The sequence below is a fragment of the Schistocerca serialis genome, chromosome 6 (assembly GCF_023864345.2).
Source record: "Schistocerca serialis cubense isolate TAMUIC-IGC-003099 chromosome 6, iqSchSeri2.2, whole genome shotgun sequence".
In the NCBI taxonomy this organism is placed as follows: domain Eukaryota; kingdom Metazoa; phylum Arthropoda; class Insecta; order Orthoptera; family Acrididae; genus Schistocerca; species Schistocerca serialis.
Genome location: NC_064643.1, coordinates 398740443 through 398763704, shown reverse-complemented (window position 1 = coordinate 398763704; position 23262 = coordinate 398740443). Strand labels below are relative to the sequence as shown.

Below are 23262 nucleotides of genomic sequence, written 5' to 3'. Positions count from 1 at the left end.
CTTCTCTTGAAGAATTTCCTTCTAGAAATGATAATCACGGCATGAAATGAATTGGAACGTCTCTAGATAGGGAACCACACGGAGATGCTTGAACGGTGTGACCACCAAGCACACGATACGACCAGACCGCGGTCTGTAGCACCTTTAATAATATTAGTTCATCTCATTATCTTTAGTGTTAACCAAAGAGGAGACTGAATCTGCAGCATCAGGTGACCATATTCTATTCTGATACGGGCCACCACTTTCACGATTCAAGTCGAGGAAGTTTCCTAGAGACAAATGAGGAATTCGCAGCACCACTACAGCAAAGGAGACTACAAACGTAGCGTGCCAGAACCCAGCATTTGGAAAAATGGATGCTACCTGAAGGACGACTCCCTTACCACCACACCGAAATATGGTTTATCAGGTAGTCACTCATATGACTCCATTCTGGTTTCACAATTAGCAAAGCACTGTAGAGAGTTGGCGTCTCTTTGTGGATTCTGTGTTCTGTGAATGTGATACTGAGCGGACCCAGGACTAAATCTTGCGTTGGCGCCTGTACCAAGTATTGTGCACCACGTAGGTCATAACAAAAACTACAGTCAGTGCATCTGAGTCTGTTAATTTTTTTGATTGCAGTTGTTTAATACTTGTGTAACGTTTATACTTTGTTCTCAGTTAAGTAGTGTATCTATATACTTACGTATTTTGCTTTACCACCATCATCACCATCACCACCCCAATGATTCATTACCATCAAAAACCTTTCTTAACCCATTAATCTAGCAAGGTCTTTTCCACACATCATTGTCTTCAGTTTTATACATTCATATGTGTTCCGCTTCTTTAGATTAATGCGCTATCTATGTAGGTTCTGATAGCATCTAATGATTAAGTATGGACTTTCCTCTTTTTCCGTACAGTCGTATTTTGGTGTGTAAACTTTATCAACTGATTGACAGCATTTTTGTATGAATTATATTCCCCGCTACCACGTACTTGTATAGAAAAAAGGGAATGGAAGAAAGGAAGATAGGTTCCAAACTTCCGGCGATAACTAGTTCATTAGATACGGAGAACGAGCTCAGATTAGGAAAGGATAGGGTAGAAAATCGGCGGTGGCCTCTTAGCATTTACCTTTCTGGCATTTACCTTATGCGATTTATGCAAATCACTGAAACCTAAATCTGGAGGGTCGGACAGCGATTGGAATCGTCGAATACAAGTTCAGCGTGGTAACGAATGCGCCTGCTCGCTCGGTAGAAGAAAGGGAGTATTTGTACACATATTTCTGTTTTGTTTCTCATCATAAAGTCAAAAGTTGATTTACTGACGCTTAGGGTAACATTGGAGTCAGAGAAGCATAATTAAAAATCCAACAATAATTTCAATTTCTTCTACAAACAATGGTATGAATTCTGCCAACACTACTTGAAACGTTTACCACTGCATTTTACCGCTATTTGTTCAAGCTTATCACTTGAACGTTTCTGTCACTTTACTGTGGAAGAAAAAACAGCAATAACACGGCGTGACCCCGTTCCCATATGTTCTGAATGAAATGTTCTTTGTTACTTTCTTTCTAGAGTATCGATGATGTTAGATCTTACTGCTAGTTAGGCGCTGTCACTGTTCCTTGCATGGTGGCTTAAAACAGACTTCTGCATCTGCTACAATAAAACATCTGTATAATAGATTACTAACATTTTTAATTGGTCAGGTCTCTTTTGTATCGTGTCTAAAACTTATCTGTATCTCTTATGTAACGTCCAATTTTCTCACATTAGAATCTTTAGCCTGATAAATAAATTTACGGCTAGCGTAGTACGAAACTGTACTACCACTATCGTTAAAATCTCTCGTTAGGGAGTTCGAGTTAATGGTGCAATAACCTAGCGGGAAATGAATTTTCGTAAGGCAATTAGTATTTAATTAATGAAGATTAGCCACTCCCTGTTCAGCTATTATCATCCACATATCACACAATGATTTCGGTACTGGTTACAATTTAGTTAGAATTTCATAGTATGTAAGTTACTAGTTCTTCGGAGGATAACAGTACTGCTCTAGAATTTTGAATTGTATCTGGCAGTCAATGTACAAAATATGCGTAGAAAATTACAGCTGTTAAGTTTCAGGGTGGAAACTGTGACTATTCTTCGCTCCCTAGGCATCGATCAAACACAGAGCATAAAGATGAAATTAAACTGAGAAGAGCTTGCGTAGACACTTCAGCTCAATCTTCTTCCCAAGTTCTGAGCGACAATGGAACAGAAAACGTTAATAGAAGGTACAACAAAAAGCTATACCAGCCACAGACATTATTGGAATTTTCCAAGTATAAATGTAGATGTAGGCATTTGGCATACATCTACAGAAGAACATTAAATTCTATTGTGAGCAGTTCATATAGCCATTGTTATCTGACTGGCTGCTTGCATGCAACCAAAGATTTGAAATGAGACTTTGCGGCCAATAACGTCCCAGGACGGTCAATAAAGTACTGTCGCCCACTTACAAAGTTTTGAAGTCAATCATTACGTTCTATTACATGTCTCGAAGCCTCGAGTTCGTGCAGAGAGACAGTTCTTTTAGCTGGTCGTACAAGAAAATCTCCCCGGTTCTTAATTTCTATTAAGTACAGGAGGTCACGAACACTGCCTTAGACGTCGAGAGGATATTCTGACCTAAAGAGTGAACGACAAAAAATTCGTGGTTCCCAGGGAATGCGGAGTTTCTCGCAGTTTTCACTTCACTGGTTGCAACTATTTAAATTTTAGACCCTAACAAATATTTCAGTAGTGGAATGGCTGTCTGATTACCCGAGAATCCCCAGTGTTTATGAAAGACCATGAGAGACAAACGATTAGTTCCCTTTCTTCAGCTGCCCGTGAGCCGTCTATGCTACTGTAGGTGAGAAATAGTGCTTTGCGTAAATTTAGTAAATGTGTTGCCACAAAGCAGCTAAAGTAAACGCAAGAGATTTACGTCCAAAATCTGGAAACCATATACGCAATGTGAACATGAATAACAACCGAATATCTCGGTGGTTGTTCTGGGAAATTTTCGGAGTACGAGGGTTGTTTTTTAAGTAAAGGCCGTTCGTGCGTATAGGCCCGTAGTTCGCGCGGACGCCGCAACAAGCCACCGCGCCACTTGTCGGCATCCTTCCCGTTCACACTGATGCACGTTGCAGCTCTGTAGCTGACGTGTACGCATCGCTGTGCTACTTTATAATGTTTACGATTATTGAATCGCCCGCCGCGTTGAGATACGGTCAGTGATACGTTTTTTGACCGCGAGAAGCCTATCAGCTGCAGAAATTCATCGTCAGTTAACAGAAGCTTATGGCTTGAATGCAATGAGTGAAGGTAAAGTGCGTCAATGGGTTAGAGAGTTTAAAAATGGCCGTCAAAACGTCCATGACGAAGAACGCTCAGGCCGGCCCTCTGTGATCACTGATGATTTGGTGGCTGCAGTCGAAACAAAGATTCGTGAGGACAGAAGATTCACAATTTCCACTATTTCTTTGGAATTTCCACAAGTTTCAAGATCGGTTTTGTACAAATTTGTGTTTGAAAAGCTAAACTTTAAGAAACTGTGTTCTCGGTGGGTACCCAGACTCCTCACAGAAGACCACAAAGAGAAGAGATTTGCCACTTCACTGGACTTTTTGATTCGTTACGAGGAAGAAGGGGATGACATGTTGAGTCAAATTGTCACTGGAGATGAAACATGGGTATCCCATATCACTCCCGAAAGCAAGTGACAATCGATGGAATGGCGACACACAACCTCACCCGTCAAGGTCAAAGCCAAACAGACGCTGTCAAAGCGCAAGATTATGGCAACTGTGTTCTGGGACCGGCGCGGTGTTTTGCTAGTGGACTTTATGTCACGAGGAACGACAATCAACTCAGATGCCTACTGTGCAACTCTAAAGAAGCTCCGCAGAGCGATTCAAAACAAAAGGTGCGGCATGCTGACAAAAGGAGTTTTGCTCCTGCACGATAACGCTAGGCCTCACACCTCTCAAAAGACTCGGGATTTGATTGATTCTTTTGGTTGGGAAGTTTTGGACCATGCACCATACAGCCCCGACCTTGCTCCTAGCGATTTTCACCTTTTCCGGTACCTGAAACACCATCTTGGCGGGCAGCGCTTCAATGACGACGATGAAGTGAAAGCGGCCGTGAACTCTTGGCTGTCGGAGCAGACGGCCGAATTCTTTGATGTGGGAATTAAAAACTTAGTTGTACGGTATGATAAGTGCTTAAATAAACAAGGCAACTATGTAGAAAAATAGGTAAAAGTGTGTAGAATCAGAAAATCTTTTTTTAAAAATAACTTGGTATGAAGAAACCTTGGTGTCTGGTACCTTGTCACAATGTAACAATGTAATTACGATTTATTCGGTATATTGCCTCAGTTGCATTGTTTTTGGGAAAAAATTTCACAGAAGTGAGAAAATCTTTAATACATTGACGGGAAAAAATTGTACACACCAAGGAGATGTTCGACACAAACGAAAGAGGTTAGGCGTGTTTCTACAACTGAGAGATGATATTTATTGAAATTTAGCACCAACTGACTAAGAGGGGCGCTAGTAACTGTTGTTGTTGTTGTTGTTGTTGTTGTTGTTGTTGTGGTCTTCAATCCTGAGACTGGTTTGATACAACTCTCCATTCAACTCTATCCTGTGCAAGCTTCTTCATCTCCCAGTACTTATTGCAACCTACATCCTTCTGAATCTGCTTAGTGTATTCATCTCTTGGTCTCCCTCTACGATTTTTACCCTCCACGCTGCCCTCCAATGCTAAATTGGTGATCCCTTGATGCCTCAGAACATGTCCTACCAACCGGTCCCTTCTTCTTGTCAAGTTGTGCCACAAACTCCTTTTCTCCCCAATTCCATTCAATAACTTCTCATTAGTTATGTGATCTACCCATCTAATCTTCAGCATTCTTCTGTAGCACCACATTTCGAAAGCTCCTATTCTCTTCTTGCCCAAACTATTTATCGTCCATGTTTCACTTCCATACATGGCTACACTCCATACAAATACTTTCAGAAACGACTTCCCGACACTTAAATCTATACTCGACGTTAACAAATTTGTCTTCTTCAGAAACACTTTCCTTGCCATTCCCAGTCTACATTTTATATCCTCTCTACTTCGACCTTCGTCAGTTATTTTGCTCCCCAAATAGCAAAACTCCTTTACTACTTTAAGTGTGTCATTTCCTAATCTAATTCCCTCAGCATCACCCGACTAAAAATTGACTACACTCTACTGTCCTCGTTTTGCTTTTGTTGATGTTCATCTTGTATTCTCCTTTCAAGACACTTTCCATTCCTTTCAAGTGCTCTTACAAGTCCTTTGCTGTCTCTGACAAAATTGCAATGTCATCGGCGAACCTCAAAGTTTTCAATTCTTCTCCATGGTCTTTAATACCTACTCCGAATTTTTCTTTTGTTTCCTTTACTCCTTGCTCAATAAACAGATTGAATAACATCGGGGAGAGGCTACAACCCTGTTCTCACTCCCTTCCCAACCACTGCTTCCCTTTCATGCTCCTCGACTCTTATAACTACCATCTGGTTTCTGTACAAATTGTAAATAGCCTTTCGCTCCCTGTATTTTACCCCTGCCACGTTTAGAGTTTGAAAGAGAGTATTCCAGTAACTAGTAGCTAGGAGAATGCAAATCAGGTTTGCTTTAAATATGCTGCATCGATCTTAAGTGTTAGATACCTTTGAGATTGGACGTGGTGAACTGATGTTAGTGAAGAATGCCTTTAAGATGACAAAGACGCCATTATCAATACTTCATTGAGTTTGGGCGAGGTCATGCAGTAGGTATAAGAGAAGCTAAATGTTCCTTCTGTGGTACTGCAGCGGCAGCGGTAGTCATGAAAATGTACGGGGCTAAGAAGACCGGTCTCCTGACTGTCACGTGGCTCCATCGAGAGGGAAGACCACCGTATTCACCGTTTGGCTTTGGTGCATCGTCCAGCATCTGCTACAGCGATCTGAGCAATAGTTAGCACCACACTTGCAATGAGCTGTTACAAATTGGTTACTTCAAGGACATCCTTGAGCCAAACGACCTGTAGTGTCCATTTCGCTGACCCCAAAACACCGCCATTTGCGGCTTGAGTGTTGTCGCTGGAGGACACGGTGGAGGTCTGTTGTCTTTTCTGACGAAAGCTGGTTTTGCCTGGATTTCAGAAATGGCCGTTTGTTGGTTAGGAGGAGGCCAGGTTAGGATCGACAACCAACCTGTCTCCGTGCTAGACTAACGGGGCGTACATCTGGAGTTATGGTCTGAGATGCAATTACGTATTGCAGTAGAAGCACTCTCGTGGTTATCCCACGCACCCTGACTGCAAACCTGTACGTCAATCTGTTAATTCGATCTGTTGTACTGACACTGATGGACAGCATTCCAAGGGGTGTTTTTCAACAGGATAACGCTCACCCGCGTACCGCTGTTGTAACACAATATGTTGTACAAACTGTCGGCATGTCACCTTGGCCTGCTCGACCACCAGATCTGTTTCCAATCGAGCACGTTTGGGACACCATCAGACGAAAACTCCAGCGTTACTTACAAACAGCATTACCATCCCGGTACTGACCGACCACCTATAACAGACGTGGAACTCCATCTCACAGCCGGTCTCTGTGGCCGAGCGGTTCTAGGCGCTTCAGTCCGGAACCGCGCAGCTGCTACGGTCGCAGGTTCGAATCCTGCCTCGGGTACGATTGTGTGTGATGTCCTTAGGTTAGTTAGGTTTGAGTAGTTCTAAGTCTATGGGTCTGATGACCTCAGATGTTAGGTCCCATAGTGCTTAGAGCCAATTTTTTTCCATTCCACAAATTGACATACGGTATCTGTACAACACAATGCACTCACGTTTGTGGGCTTGTACTCAACATTCCGGCAGTTACATCGGTTATTCATACACCATAATTTCTGATTTGAAATGGTTTATCTCGCGCTTACATTACCCTGTGATCTCGCAATGTTAATCATTAAAATACGTTACTTAGACAAATGTATTCCCGATTTCACATTTGCAGTGGTTTATCTCGCGTTTACATTAACCTGTGATCTTGCAATGTTAATCACTAAAATACGTTACTTAGACAAATGTATTCCCGAAATTAATTTTTTGTTTTCCAATATTTTTCCGTCAGTGTATGTTCCAGTATCCTCCACTGTAACAAGAAAAGGTCTGATAGGCACCTATACACGCATTGTAATTACTTTGATGTGTTTGCCGTCGCTATAGGAACAACTCAGGACCTCAGCACAGCGTCGGTGTGGCGCTATCCACTAGCATCCAATGAATCCGTGCATGTAATGCATATCGGCCAGCTCATCATCAGTAAACCCATGCATAATGGTGTGCATCACTTTTAACGTACAACTAATTCTGCTGAAAAAAATAAGCCGTACATATAACTCTGTAGCAGTAATAAGGCACGTTTGTTTGAAAACAAGACGTGCAACCCACGACGTCGTCATTTACACTGTTGCGCAGATATTATCTGTGCAGTACAGATACAAAGATAAAAGGAGGTCAAAATTAAAATGAAATGCAATTGCTCTGAGACGAGCCATGGGGGACCAAGAGTCCCTGGTGACAAAGCCACACATCACGCCGGTAAATGCCAAACGACGCCTCCCTTGGTGTAAGGAGCGTAAACATTGGACGATTGAACAGTGGAAAAACGTTGTGTGGAGTGACCAATCACAGTACACAATTTGGCGATCCGATGGCAGGGTGTGGTTACGGTGAATGCACGGTGAACTTCATCTGCCAGCGTGTGAAGTGCCAACAGTGAAATCCGGAGGCGGTGGTTTTATGGTGTGGTCGTGTTTTTCATGGAGGGGGCTTGAACCCTTGGTTGTTTCACGTGGGACTATCACAGCTCAGGCCTACAGTGATGTTTTGAGCACCTTCTTGCTTCCCACTGTTGAAGAGCAATTCGGGGATGGAGACTGCATGTTTCAACACGATCGTGCACCTGTTCATAATGCACGGCTTGTAGCGGAGTGGTTACACGTCAATAACAACCCTGTAATGGACTGGCCTGCACAGAGTCCTGACTTGAATCCTATAGAACACCTTGTCGATGTTTTGGAACTACAACTTCGTGCCAGGCCTCACCGACGGACATCGATACCTCTCCTTAGTGCAGCACTCCGTGAAGAATGGGCTCCCATTCCCCAAGAAACCTTCCAGCACCTGATTGAACGTATGTCTGCAAGACTGGAAGCTGTCATCAAGGCTAAGGGTGGGACAACACCATATTGAATTCCAGCTTTACGGATGGAGGGCGCCACAAACTTGTAAGTCATTTTCAGCCTGGTGTCCGCATACTTTTGATCACATATTGTATTTAGCCCAGCAGGTAGGTATGCAGAGAACGCAGCTATTAACAAGATAACGATATCGGACTCCAGATGTACTGACTGCAACAGGGTCCACAGGTACTACAAATTATATGTGTAATAACATTTCGCCACACTGGCTGCTGCTGGACGGTTTTGCAATAGAAAGGGATATTTTATACTGTCTGACGCCAGCTACTATCATTCTGATAAGGAAGACTAATAGCAAAGACAAGTGACGAGCGCCTTCGATACGTTCTCGTGTTTCATTCACTGTTAGTTGTCAAATTTCCAAGTGCAAATTTTCCAGAATATTGTTGAAATGATAAAGTAAACATCCAATAATATATTCATAGACTTTTAAAGTGATGGTATGTCATATCGGGGTCGTTTTTATAACAGAAGTCTTCAGCTCTAAAAATAACTTCCCCTTAAATAATGTTCCAAGTATATTCTGTTGACTTACCCAGTCATAGTCTCCGAAGTTCGCCACTGTACCATTTGTTGTGAGCGCGTATAACGTTATTTAATTTTTAAAGCGTCTGGATAAATCACTGTGCGAAGTCTGGCATGAACTTAATCTATATAATTTCTCTATCGTTGTGTGGATAATTTCCCCGTGGCTAGACCCATTTACCTTAATCTACATCTTTTACTTGACGAAGGCAGTTAATACTTTACTGGAAACGTAATCCATTTAAGAGGCACACATAAGGCAAGCTACAAACGTTTAAAGATAAGAAATGCAATACATCTTTTCTAGAACTCAACGTTTTCACATTACACGAACAATATGAAAATTGCTAGTATTGTACAACAATCTCTGAAATATCTAACGATATATTTTCTGTTAAGAGCACTGTATTACTGTGGTGTCAGTACATTTCCGCAAACGTTATTCTGGCTCTGCGTTTTCTCAATAATATGTAATTTAATTTTCTGTTGGCGTATACATACCTAAGACGAAGTTGCCGTCTTGCTAGGCCAGCAATCGCTTCCTGAAACAAAAGAGATGCAGAGATGATCATACAGTTTTAGGGGTGGCTGTAGCATGCATCTTAATAATTTTACATCCAAAGCAATACATTGTCAGTGCTGCTGTACTAACAGACGATATTTATGTCCTCCAAACACCGTTCCCTTTGCAGTATCGATAAGGAAGAAGCAAGAGTCTCCCTCACTCGCGGAACAGAAATAGATTGTTAAACGATTGACGTCAGCAAGTGCTATAATTCTGTCCCTGACCCGCCTGGAGCGACACTCCTGTTTTACTTCTTGGAGCTTCGTGGCGTCAGTCTAGACATGTCACATGTGGTAACAAACTTAAACGCTTTTACGCTTGTAGAGAGCTGCAGTACATTCATATTATGCCCAGAGGGATAAAAATGTTGCCATTTACCTTCAAAGTTTAGCATATCGGATTAGCAATCGCCGCTTGCTGAGGTCCACGTGCGTTGATATTTACATTCTATTAGAGGCCAACGTCTTGCACTTATCCGAGAAATTGTCATGGGAATCAACGTCAGGAGTCAATAAATGACTACTGAAGACTATTGGTTTCGATCTGCCTTGCGGATCATCTCCAGGACTAAGTTCGAACAGGTATGAGAGGGGGACAAAAGTTACAATACTGTAACATTATCCAAAAAAACCATAAAAGGTAGAATAAGAAACACCAAAAAGTTATTTAACGCACACGTACCAGGCGCCGCAGGGTGCAATTTGTGTAAGTGGTACAGATGTCGCAAAACTAATACAAATATACAAAGGACGTAAAGGAGAAGAACTATGTCGTTACATGACACACGGTTACTAATGCACTAATACAGTTTAAAAGAGATTCTTCTATCATAAATTAAAAATTGTGGTACCACGGCGTATCCTAATCGGTAGTCGTCAATAACAGGAATTCGGGTCAATGGTATGTTTCCGTTTGCCGTGGAGTTAAATTTTCATTCTTGTCGTTTATTTACGTGGTTCGTTTGTGACTAAATCGTGGAAACAAGCCAAGAACTTACTGAAATCCTTGGAACTGTCGGTCACCGATTTCATCGTGTGTCTGTGAGTAGGCGTATGTACTACCCTCATCCTCTTTCCCTGGGGTTATAAATGGTATCTGTGCAGCATTTGTTTAAATAACTCTATCATTCCTTTTGCGCCTTTTGCTCGATAATGCATGGACATGTCTGCTAAATTTCGCTACGAGGGCGTATAATTGACAGTCTCGATATATATTATAGGTTTGGTGCCTGTTCTTTTGGGTATGCGTGTCCGAAGGAAAAAGACACAACTGATTCGATCGGCAGCTGTACTCACGCATGACGAAAGAAATCTCAGACATTCAGCTGCGCCGGCCGGTGTGGTCGAGCGGTTCTAGTTGCTACAGTCTGTAACCGCGCGACCGCTATGGTCGCGGGTTCGAAACCTGCCTTGGGCATGGGTGTGTGTGATGTCCTTAGGTTAGTTAGGTTTAAGTAGTTCTCAGTTCTAGGGGACTGATGACCTCAGAAGTTAAGTCGTGCTCAGAGCCATTTGAACCATTCAGCTGCAGCGGGGCAGGGAACGAACTCAAAAGCGCCAGTGGTCGTCTTACCCGCTTCGGACATCCGAGCTCGTCCCGCGTCTGAGCCAAATCTCCACATGCCGCACGCTACCGAGCAGCGAACCCTGTCCATTGCTCGCAGCCTAACTGTATTCACTCAAGGGTTAGTGTACCGTTGTGCATCCACAATGAAACATCGTAACGCAGTCAGGTGTAAACAAACAGTGTGATTCAACTGGCCCTACCCATTGGTTGCCTTCAAATACCGCGCACAAAGAGTTTCGTATTCTCCCGCTTGCTACGAGCCTACAGAAAAAATGAAAAGAACCTTTTCTTAGGAAATTTAATGTAGTTAAATTTTGTACTCGAATATGTTTTCCCTAGGGGACATAGTTTCCGAAATATTCAAGAGAAACTTAGAAAAGTGACCTTTGAAAACAGACACACACACACACACACACACACACGCGCGCGCGCGCGCACACACACACAGAGAGAGAGAGAGAGAGAGAGAGAGAGAAGGAAAGAAAATTCCACGCCAAACTCATCGGGAACAAATGAATGCCGACGGGGTTAGGAGACACAACAACATCGTGTACACCGCGTTTTGTGAAGTTAAAAGCCGTTTGCAAACTCAAAATTACACAAAATAAATTTACTACGTGTGTGCTGTGACCTCAGAACCCGAAAGAAGAAGGATCAGTCACAACAACACGTGAGTCCTAACACATCGTGAGTCCTAACAAAACATATACGCAAAACATTTTACCACGCCAAAACCACATATTAAAAACCAAGGGATGTGTTAATTCGCTGAAAAAATTCACATTTATTTCGTTTGGTCTGCAGCTGACAAGCTATCAGAGCAGCACACCATACAGATGGTCCTGCAAAACCGTATAATGTAAAATCAACGTAACAACAAAAACAAACAAAAACTGTTTTCAGACTTCATTTTGTTAGATCAGTTACAACCTAAAATATGTTCATTTTTCACGGTTGTTCGATAAACAAAGCCCATGGATGTGCCGAAATGCGTTTGGGTAACAAGGAAAAAGAATAATGTTTTGCACAAAAGACGGAACTTATTCCCATGTTTTGCTAAGTGGAAAATCGTTTATATCTCTACATGATCTTTGAATATGAATAAGGAGATACGAGGTATTGCAATGCACACTCGAACTTTCCTTAGCCTGGTTTTCGGCAGAATACTGCCATTAAGGAGGGACACCAAGCCGGAAAAGAGCGGGAAGACTTAGGGATACGAAATTGGACGACAACGTATTTGGGAAATACAATAACAGCGCGATTATAACGTTAATGGCACATGCAGACTGACCAGCACACAGGGGAGGCGGGTAGTTCATGGCAGCTGTTCGATGGCCAAGAGATGTCTCTCAGTGAAATATTCTTTCTGTATAATGAGAACACCACAAGTGTACAATGAACTGGTCCGGATTGGGAATTCGTTACGTCTGTGTTTAAGGAAAGTAAGTACTACGAACTATCAAAGATGTCTTTGAAATATTTCAGTAATCCTCAACGGTATTTCTAGCGACAGAAGATAGACGTACGCTATCAGCGAATGATTATTTAGTTAAATATTTTCATGTCAGCTGCAACAGCAAATATATCAGAGGGAGAATAATGATTGTTCTCAAAAAAGACTAAGACTTAAGGTCGAGAGCACAGATTACAGCTGGAACGTAAAGAGAAGATATCTACGATCTGATACCTGATCCTGGTGGAACTGTAAGAATGGTTTTTATCTGGTGATACCTAAGCTAATGAGCCAAAACTTATGACCACTGACCACCATGGAAGCGGAAGCAGCCTGATGGCGATGCAGGAAAGTGACTCGATCAGGAAAGGATAGAAGCGGAGCAGACACGTGTGGGGAATAATTACAGCGACGATATGGGGCGAAACTAGGCAAAATTGGCAAATACAACTTTGGCAAAGGACACAGTGTTATGGTCTGACGTCTGGAAACGAGTATGTCGGAAACGATGAAGCTGGTTCACTGTTCGCGAGTTACTATAGAGACCTACGGAAGTTAAACCAGAACTATCCGACAATTGTTAGGTGTTGAAGATTCATCTTAGAATGTGGAGTTTGGGGGCTCCCACGCTACGTTACGCAGGATAGCTGCGATATGTGGAAGATCTCAGAACAGAGCAGAATGTTGTTGCAGGTACAAGTGTTTCGGAGTATACCGTTCAGCAGACATCGTTCAACCTGGGGCTATACAGCAGAGCATCCTTTCTTATTTGCATGTAAACACATCTACATCGTCTTTTATGATTTCATTTGGGGCGATATAATCGAGATTAGACCGTGGATCAGTGGAAACGTGTCGCCTGACCCGATTAATGGCACATCGTGTTATACTAGGTCTACGGTCGTGGCGGGATACGCCGCCATCCAGGACCACAGTAGCTTGAAACATGCACCGCTCCAATCACACAGGCCTCTGGTGACTGTATTTGCTGTGGGGGATGTTCACCGGGCTTTCGTGAGGCTTGTGGTAGTAATCGAAGCCACCGTAGATGGGGACTACGCGGCTATTACGTACCATCTGCCTCCAATCATGATTGATGTCTTTCCCGACGGTGATGATATCTTCTAGCAGGATTACTGTCAAAAGGCCAGAATCGAGCCACAGTGGCTTCAAAAGAGTAAACTCACACTGATTCCTTGGCCTGGAAATTCATCTGTACTGAATCGAGTGGAACGTAACTGGAACGCTTTAGGGCGTTAATTCCGCGCCCACAAACAACAGGCCCGTAGTTTAGAGGAACTGGGCAACGGGTATTTAGACATCTGATGGCAGAAAAAAAAAGTTCAAATGTGTGTGAAATCTTATGGGACTTAACTACTAAGGTCATCGGTCCCTAAGCTTACACACTACTTAAATTATCCTAAGGACAAACACACACACACACCCATGCCCGACGGAGGAGTCGAACCTCCGCCGGGACCAGCCTCTGATGGCACATACCTCCAGAAACCCACCAGCTACTTTCGAATACATGCCACGGAGAATCGCTGTAATTCTGCGTTCTGAGTGTGGACCAACACCGCCATAATGTTTTGACGCATGAGCGTAGATCAGTATGAGAGAAAAAAAAATGGTTCAAATGGCTCTGAGCACTATGGGACACAACTGCTATGGTCATCAGTCCCCTAGAACTTAGAACTACTTAAACCTAACTAACCTAAGGACGTCACAAGCACCCATGCCCGAGGCAGGATTCGAACCTGCGACCGTAGCAGCAGCGCGGCTCCGGACTGGAGTGCCTAGAACCACACGACCACCGCGGCCGGCCAATATGAGAATGGAAAGACACTTAGCTTTCGAGACACTAATGCTGCAATCAAGTATTTACACTGAATGATTTGTTTGGACGCCAGCTGAAACGAAACCAAACATTCGGGTGAAAAAAAAATTGTTAAGTATAATTTTCCTGTTAGTAAAAATGAATTATTGTCAAAGATTATAACCAGCGTATTATCACCTGTTCCCTTCATTTGTGAAAGTCATGCAGTTGATTACGGTGCATTCTTAAGCATTTGTTTTGTTATCGAAGTTATCGTATGTTAAAACAACGGAAACGACAGTCATTATACAATCGTGTGGTCACATCGATACGCGATATATTGTGTATTGCTCTCAGACTCACGGCAGTAAATATATTTCTATAAACTGCCGACCAAATCTGAAGTATAATGGACTAGCCCGTCAGTTATGAACTTTATTGGCTATTTGTAAGACTTGAAATCTACGATATGGGGTGTGGATCGCTATCGTGAAGCATTGTCGATAACAGCACAACAATTCTCAAAGTGATTCCTGGCGTTCTTAACTTTTATTATATTTTAAATATTATTGTCAGACCATTTTCATTAGCACTTCCTAATGACTACACTGATAGTCATTTTTTATTGTCATACAAATCTCTATTTCACATTTCATTTAACAAATTATAAGCAATGAAATTATAAGAGTGGCGTAGAGGCGGCACCCCAGCATCCAATCAGAGCATAGAATAGCTGTGCATGTGTCTCATCAGCCAAACTATGGTACCGCCAGTAAACACAACGTGTTGCGTTCCTTGGTCGCATGCGCCTACAGTACTGTCTTTAGGGTGCTTTGATTATTAGTGATATAGTGATGGTTGCTTAGGTGTGCTCACTGATATGGGGGACGGAGGGAGGGGGTGGTGACGGAGACAAGAGTTTACACATGTCATTCCACGCAGAATTTGAAGTACTGTATTTATTTCATATTCAGTGGATATCCATCAGTTTTTTTGTGTCACAAAATTTATCTCTTGTGGGATGGCACATCTCGTGGCTGACCAACTGATTTATGTCAGATGTCATATCATCCAGAGATCACAATGTCACACCAAAGTCGGCAATGCAAATCGGTACTGCAGACAATAGTGAGGGTTCACTGCACTCCGCAACAACCAGTGGGAGGCACTCCAGAAAACCAAACCACCTCCCCTCACACTGGGATCAACATAGTGTTGATGACGCAAGAGCTCAGCCCAGACCGTAACCTCATCTGATGCAGTCAACATCAAGGTCTAGAACCAGCCAGTTGTTGAAGTTTGAGATGAACTTGAACCATTGCAAATGTCGAACATTGTATATCAAGAGAACCGTTTGTTAACTAGTACTCTAAGTGACGCTTTGCTAGTCAATGACAGTTGTAAATTATCCAGTACTCCTGCGACAAAGCAGTGCGTGAAAATTAAGTAATTATTTTATTTATTATGTAATAAAGTGAACTAATATTTCATGTGTTCTAATTAGTAGAGCTTTCATGCAGTGCAATCAAAGAACCCGCGGTTATGGTTGGACGATTTCTGGTCACAACGTCAGAAAGAGCATATTTCAGTTTTAGAGTCTTGCTGATCACCCTGCTCCTAAATAAAAGTCTGTAGATGCCCATGGATGGATGCCAGAACACGAAATGTTACATTATACTGTGTGGCATTTCGCGCATTTCAAACTGTGGCCCAGTAAACACACATATCATGTATGAAAAGTCACACGATAAACAAGAAAATACTCTAAAATGTTGGAAAAATCTCATCAACAGCATCGTGTTTCCGACACTCCAAACGAAACGTTAAAGAAATTTCACAGTGTCAGTGGTAGAAGCATAGGCTACCAAGGACGCCGTAACCAGGCCTCGCATTTGCAGTAAGTTTCGAACGAAGTAAGTTACTGAGCAAGAGCTGCTCAAGTGTTCCGAGGCCTGGAAAAGCGGGAGCCGACGCCGCTGACGAGACCACAGCGTGCCAGGTGCCTTTGTTTGCAGGAATCGAATTCCGATAATTTGTCGCCGGCGAGTGACAAGTGTTTAAGCCGGCGAAGGCCGCATTGTGCGACTACCGCGCCCCACCGGAGCGAATCACGGCGGGGCTGGAACGAGCGTCGCCTGGCGGAGGGAGCAGGAAACTGTGCTGCTGTGCTGCACTGCTGCGTGTGAGGTAATGGAGAGGGGGGTGGGGGGGAGGGGTGGCTAGGGCAACACAGCGGCACATTTACTCTCTGCCACTACTGCACTCATCCACAAGAGTCAAAGACGTGGAAAAGGTGCTGCGAACTATGGGAGCTGACTGGGGCTCTTGGCAGTAAAAGTAGATGATTTGATTTGTTTACTTCGTTCTTTGTAAAGCACCATTCAGATAATACTTTCTCTTTACAAGAAGCACAGTTATTTGTTTTACTTTTATACTGTAGAGCAGGGATTATCAGACTTTTTTCACTGCGTATCACTTCTTGACATTTCTTAAAAATTTTAGGCGTACCGCCACTTTGGAATGTACCCTGGGTTGGGGGATGGAGAGGGGAGCGAACGGTTGAATGACGACCGCCGCAGGGGTGAGAAACGGCTGGGGGTGGGGGGGGGGAGGGAGGGAGTAATTTCCACCATCTTCCTCAGTGCTGACAACACACTCACTGTTTCCGACATGCCTAGCAACTACTACGTGTGATGGAAATGTGACATACACAGGTAACAAGGTATTGTAGAAGCATTTTTTACACAGCCGTTAATGTCCACATGTGACATTTATTTGTTGCAAACAATATGAAATTAAACTAAGCTGGTTCTGACACACATGTTCAGTAAGAGACGAATATCATTTAAAAGATTTATCAAACCTTTGCTATAGTTTTCATCGTACTTGCGGTTAGGTTTTGCTCCAAGTTTCATACAATGAAGTTTAACCTCACATGGCAATTATAGCAAAATAACCCTCATTTATCTCTACATCGATTGGCCGCAAGCCACCGTACGGTGCGGAGCGGAGTTTACCCTCTATCACTACCTGTCATTTCCATTCCTGTTCCACAAGCAAATAGAAGAAAAACGACTGTCTGTATACTTCAGTCAGTGAGATTCCAGGCCGAATGTGCCCGATACCACTGCAAACAGGCTTTTTTGTGTAAGGAGGTTAATTGTAGTCGGTGCAAGGGACGCCGAGAGCAGCCAATTAAAGGTCCTTGTGGTCACTGAAGCACCAATTACAAGTCGGATCGATGATGATAATGTATCCTGGGCTCTGAGGGCGTCTCTCACGACTGCTCGGTCCTCACGTTCTGTCGACTCTCTAGGTCGACCGCTTCCTTTTTGGCACTGTGTTCGGCCATGGCTCACCCATTCCTCCCAACATAGTTGAATGCTTGCATCGCTCTTATTCAACAGTCGAGCGATCGCCGATTGCTCCAACCGGTTTCTTAGAGTCCAACTACACGTCCTGGCTCTAATGCTGACATCTGCGTGTATTATCCACGTGCCTATCTGCGAGGTAGCTTCTGTCCAATTGAGTACATGGCATGAAATTGGCAATTTATGTACTATCCTCACCAGGTGCCCGGTGAAATTGCGCTGCAGCGTAACACATTCGTCCATCGACCGCTGAAGTTAACAATTTTGAATTTTTCGTCACACCTGTATGAATATGTTTGTAAGCAGTTTGCATTAATGCTTCCTGGTGCGTCGTTTTCTTTTTCTTTTAATTTTATGTTTTTTTATTTTTTTTTTCTTAGCATGTTTTTAGTTTTTCGTATGCAGTATTTTTCTTCACTTTTCACAGCAATTTTCAGTGAAGTTTTATAACGTAATTAGAAAATTTGCTATATTTGCGTAGATAAAAATTCAGAAGAATAATTTTTACGACGGAAAAGGGTGGGGGAAGAGGGGTATCTTCACATCTTTGGTAGTTCTGCCATGGAGGCAAGAACATTTCGTTATGGTCCCGGCTAAGGCACGCTGTTCACCTGGTAGCAGAACAACGAAGTAGCAGCTGCGTAGGGCACATGAGTACCATAACCACGGCAGGTCACTTCGTGCCAATAACCCTCAATTTAGGAAGCAAATAAGATATATTTTTAGACAAAACTGATCTGAGAGTGCTTTACGGTACTTCTAACTGTTGATTTCCGAAAACACGCTGAACGATGCTGATCAGAATTATAAGATGATAACGAAAAATATGAGAGTGAAATGCACGTGTGTGACGAGACCAATTTACTGTGCCGGAACAGCGTCGGTTTAACGAGACTCAGTATCGGTCAGTACATGAATGCTGCAAATGACACGTCCCTCTTTCCTGTCCACCACCGTGACAGATGCCGCCGGCAGAGTAGCTGACACGAAATAAACGTCTGCGTAATGGTAAATTACCGAAACCATTAAGGCCGAATATTCGAACATTAGACCGAAACAGCCGCCGGGCGGCAGGCCGTAAATTGCCCAGGCTATCGCCGCCATTCGTAATCATTACGCGCGTCGCTATATTGACAGTGGACGCTCTTTATTGTTATGACAAACGTGGAAGCCATCGACCGCCGGCGGCCATTCTCAGGTTACCGCCAGATGGCGCCCCAGGCACCAGCACTCTGGGGCTTGCGAGTTAGCGGTCAATGCACAACGAACAGCTTGCTGTAATAATTACCTTGTCGACACCGAAACTGTCACTGTCTATTACCCTCAATGTTGATGGCGTAAATTTACAATAAAGTCATCAATCTCAGCTTAATGCTTGCTGTGTCACGAGCCAAAGTTTCGGCGTTGTGCGAATGAAAAGTAACCTGTTTCTGAAAAATAATTTAACCGTTCACTTTAATTAACAAACAATGGATAAACTTGCACAACTCCAGCTTCAAGGGGATTACTTTAAATACCGGAGAAAAGTATGACCACCTGAGGTAATAATCATCTTATTGTCTTAGGAGATAAGCTGAAGAATGACAAACGTATAATTTCACGAGGGGCGTTCAAAAATTAATGGAACACACTATTTTTGTCAGCCAGTTTCGGTTGACAAAATAAGATATTTATTGTGACACATTGTGGGATGTTCCCTCTTCAGCCCCTGTAGTTTCATGACCTCCGGATTGGGCCGAGCGGTTCTAGGCGCTACAGTCTGGAACCACGCGACCGCTACGGTCGCAGGTTCGAATCCTGCCTCTGGCATGGATGTGTGTGATGTCCTTAGGTTAGTTAGGTTTAAGTAGTTCTAAGTTCTAGGGGACTGATGACCACAGCAGTTAAGTCCCATAGTGCTCAGAGCCATTTGAACCATTTGAACCTCCGGATAGGTAGCTATGCAACAAGTAGCCTTAAAAAAGGCATCAGGCTGCGTTTCAAGCAGAGAGCTGTCGTTTCTTTTGGAGGAAAACCAGAGCATCGCAGGTGTTCATAGGCACTTGCAGAATGTCTACGGAGAACTGGCTGTGAACAAAAGCGTGGCGCCCGTCATCATCAAACAACAACCTGTTCGATATCCCGCGTGCCGTGTGTCCGTACACAGCTGTCACTTCTGCTACGTTGGAATGTGCGTACACATCCAACACCTTACTGCGCAACTGGACGTGTCTGTTGGTAGTGCTGACACAATCCACTCATTGGGGTACTCAAAGGTGTCTGGTCCGCAGCTCGTGGTCTCGTGGTCGCGTTCTCGCTTCCAGAGCACGGGGTCCCGGGTTCGATTCCCGGCGGGGTCAGGGATTTTTACCTGCGTCGAGATGACTGGGTGTTTGTGTTGTCCTCATAATTTCATCATCATTCCTGAAAAGTGGCGAGATTGGACTGAGCGAAGGTTGGGAATTTGTACGGGCGCTGACAACCGCGCAGCTGAGCGCCCCACAAACCAAACACCATCATCATCATCAAAGGTGTGTGCTTGCTGGGTTCCTCGCGGCCTGACAGAAGACCGTAACGAGCAACGAAAGACCATCAGTGTCGAGTCGCTTGCGCCTTACCAGGCTCTTCGTGACAACTTTTTTTTGTCGAAGATCGTACAGGCGATGAAACCTGACTTCATCATTTCGAACCAGAAACAAAACGGCAGTCCATGGAGTGGCGCTAAACCACCTCTCCACCGAAGAAAAAGTTCAAAGCCTCAGCCGGCAACGTCTTGGTGACGGTCTTCTGGGACTCTTGTTGATATCCTCCCTCATCGTGCAACGATCGACTCGAAGGTGAATTAACTACCCTCAGGAAATTGAAGAAATGACTTCAGCGTATTCGTCACCACAAAAATACAAACGAACTTCTCGTTCTTGATGGCAACGCAAGGCCTCACACAGGTGTAACAGCCAAGAGGAGCTCAGAAAACTTCATCGGACTATTCTTCCTCATCCGTCCTACACCCTAGATCTTGCACGTTTCCACTTCCATCTGTTTGCCCCAATGAAGGACGCATACTGCGAGAAGAAGTACGTGGATGTTGGGGAAATTTTTGATGCAGCAAGACGCTGACTCCGACGTCGACTAGTAGAGTGGTACCATGCGAGTATGTAGGCCCTCCCAGTAACGTGGCGTAAGGCCGTCACATTGAATGAAGATCATGTTGCAAAATAGGATTATATGGCCAAAACAGTGAGGAATAATATGTCGTATTGGAATCGTGAAAAAATTAACCTGCTTTCCGTAAGAAAATCTATTGCATTACTTATTGAACTCCACTCGTAGTGCTGGTAGGTTCGGAGAAGTGTTTCTACAATGTTTATCGGAAATTCTGAAGATAAAGTAGAAGAATGAAAAGTAATTCACACTTTTCCAGATACCAGGCAACAGATGTGAAAGAGAAATAGAAGCTGAGAACGCATACACGATTGATCGTTGTCCAAGGTCTTATTCAGTTTACACATTGAGCAAGCAGTACGAGGAACTAAGACGAAATTTGGAAAGGAATTAATGTTCAGAGAGAAAAAATGTAAACTCTCTAGGTTGCTGATGATAATTTAAGCAGATAAGCGATCAAACAAAGGCAGCTGAAATGAATGGAGAAAATTTCTTGAGAACAGGTTATAAGGTGATAATTTTAAAAAAGGGTAACGGAATGCAGTCGAACCAAAGCAGGTTACTCGGGGAGAATTAGTAAATGAGACATCAAAAGTAGTAGATGAGATTCGTTATATTAGTATCAAACCAACTAAACGGGCTGAAGGTGAGAGGATATAAAATGCGAAGTGCAAGTAGGAAGAAAAGCACTTCTAAGAAAAGACAAAATCATTATTATAGAACATAAAATATTGGGAAGTATTTTCTGAAGTTCTTTGTCTAGAGCATGGCCTTACTCTAAAGGAGACGGCAAACGACTCAGGTAAGAAACGTCAGATGTGCTACAGATGAGTTGAGTGCTGAATATTAGATAGGTACGTTGGACAAATAATGAGGAGCTACCGAAACGGTTCGGGGAGAAATGAAATTTATGGCACAGCTTCACTGGAAGATGTGATTGGTTCAGATGCATGGGTTGGACGAAAATGTGGAACCACCACGAGAAACGTATGCCTGTACATAAATGCGTACGATAACCATAACTGCAGGCTGTTCTTAGTACATTGCAAGTGTAAGTCGTTGGATCATAGTCTGTGTAGTTCTGCATGCATTATTTCAGAACTAAGTGTCTTCTACGGTGCCCAAATTGTTGTGGCTTATATAGTGTATGTTTTCGTAACCAAAGGAGCTGAAGTCTTTGGTGTTTGAACATGCTCCATATCGAAGATATATAGCGCATATAGGGAAAGCGGATAATCATCATTCTGTAAGTCACAACGTAGAGGGAAGTGCGTGGTAAGTGATCCCGGCAGACAATCATTCAGGAGGATTGTGGCGAAAGTCAAGAGAACAGCTGCAAAAGTCACTGCGGGACTGAATATCGCACTCGCGAAAACTGTCAGCACCACAACACCACCAATGGAGCCCCTGAAACAAGGAACTGCAGTGCGGACTAGAATTCTAAAACCATTAATCAGTGATGCAAATGTCTTTAACAGAAAAACATGGAGTGTAAGCCACAAAATCTGGGCTATGGAGGAATGGAAAAAACTCATTTGGTCACGCGAGTCTATTTTAATTCGGTTTCCAGCTTCTTGCCGAGTTTACGTGCAAAGAGTGATGGATGGCGCGGTTTCGCTTATGAGTTGGTCAGCCATATTGTGTGACCATTTTGGCTCATCAGGTCCATCCCTTGGTATAATACTTGTTCCTCATTGGTGACACCGTGTTTCAAGGCGACCGGGCAACTGATAACACAGCTCGCATCGTCCAGAAATAGTACACGCGAAAGTGATTAGTCGCTTCTCTCCAGGCGACCTTTGTCGATAGATCTCAATGGTAATGAGCCTTTGTTGTCTAATTAGGAGAGAAGGTTGCGTGATCGCTATCCATCTTCATCATCGTAGCCTAAACTTACCACTACTTTGCAGAAAGAATGGTATAACAGTGCCGTGAAAACCGTACAGCACTTGTATTTATCCATTGCGAGACGACTGAGAGCTGTTTTCCGGATTTCTTAAACTGTGATGAGTTGTATTTTTGGTGTTTCTTTATTTTTATCCATCTCCTATACTTTGCAGGATGAAGAGGTTTGCGTAGAACAGGTTAGCGTGAACAGCTGCATCAAACCAATCTTTGTAATGAAGATCGTAAAAGCTCCCAGGAGCGTCCTCTGCATGATCGAGGATGTACATGTCTCATAAACGTTCCCCAGAAATTATATAACTAAATCGTCCAGTGTAGTGATGGAGGAAGGGCTAGTAAGAAGAAGTGGGTAACATAGCGGTACGAAATGTACTGTAATCCACTCTCATAGGTACTGGCACAGTAACATTTAAGTATCATACAGAGTGGTAGGGAACAATTTTAATGTTGAACAACTGAAGAATGGCAGATCAGAAAATATAGCAAACAGTAAAGCAAACTAAAGAGAGATTATGAAAATGAATTGAAGTTCGGGACAAATTCATAGAATATTGGTTCACCGAGGCACTGAACTTCTGTCGCCGAAGTTA

At 43.3% G+C, this 23262-nt stretch overlaps 1 protein-coding gene across 2 annotated transcripts in view; it reads right to left on the bottom strand.

Annotated features, from left to right (window-relative positions):
* The window catches only part of LOC126484068 (hemicentin-2-like), a 1942222-nt gene that overhangs the window by 1537900 nt on the left and 381060 nt on the right, over positions 1-23262 (bottom strand). For both annotated transcript variants that reach the window (XM_050107431.1, XM_050107430.1), the window contains one exon: positions 9351-9391. The gene's annotated coding sequence lies outside the window, so the exon portion shown is untranslated. The remainder of the gene's footprint in view (positions 1-9350; positions 9392-23262) is intronic.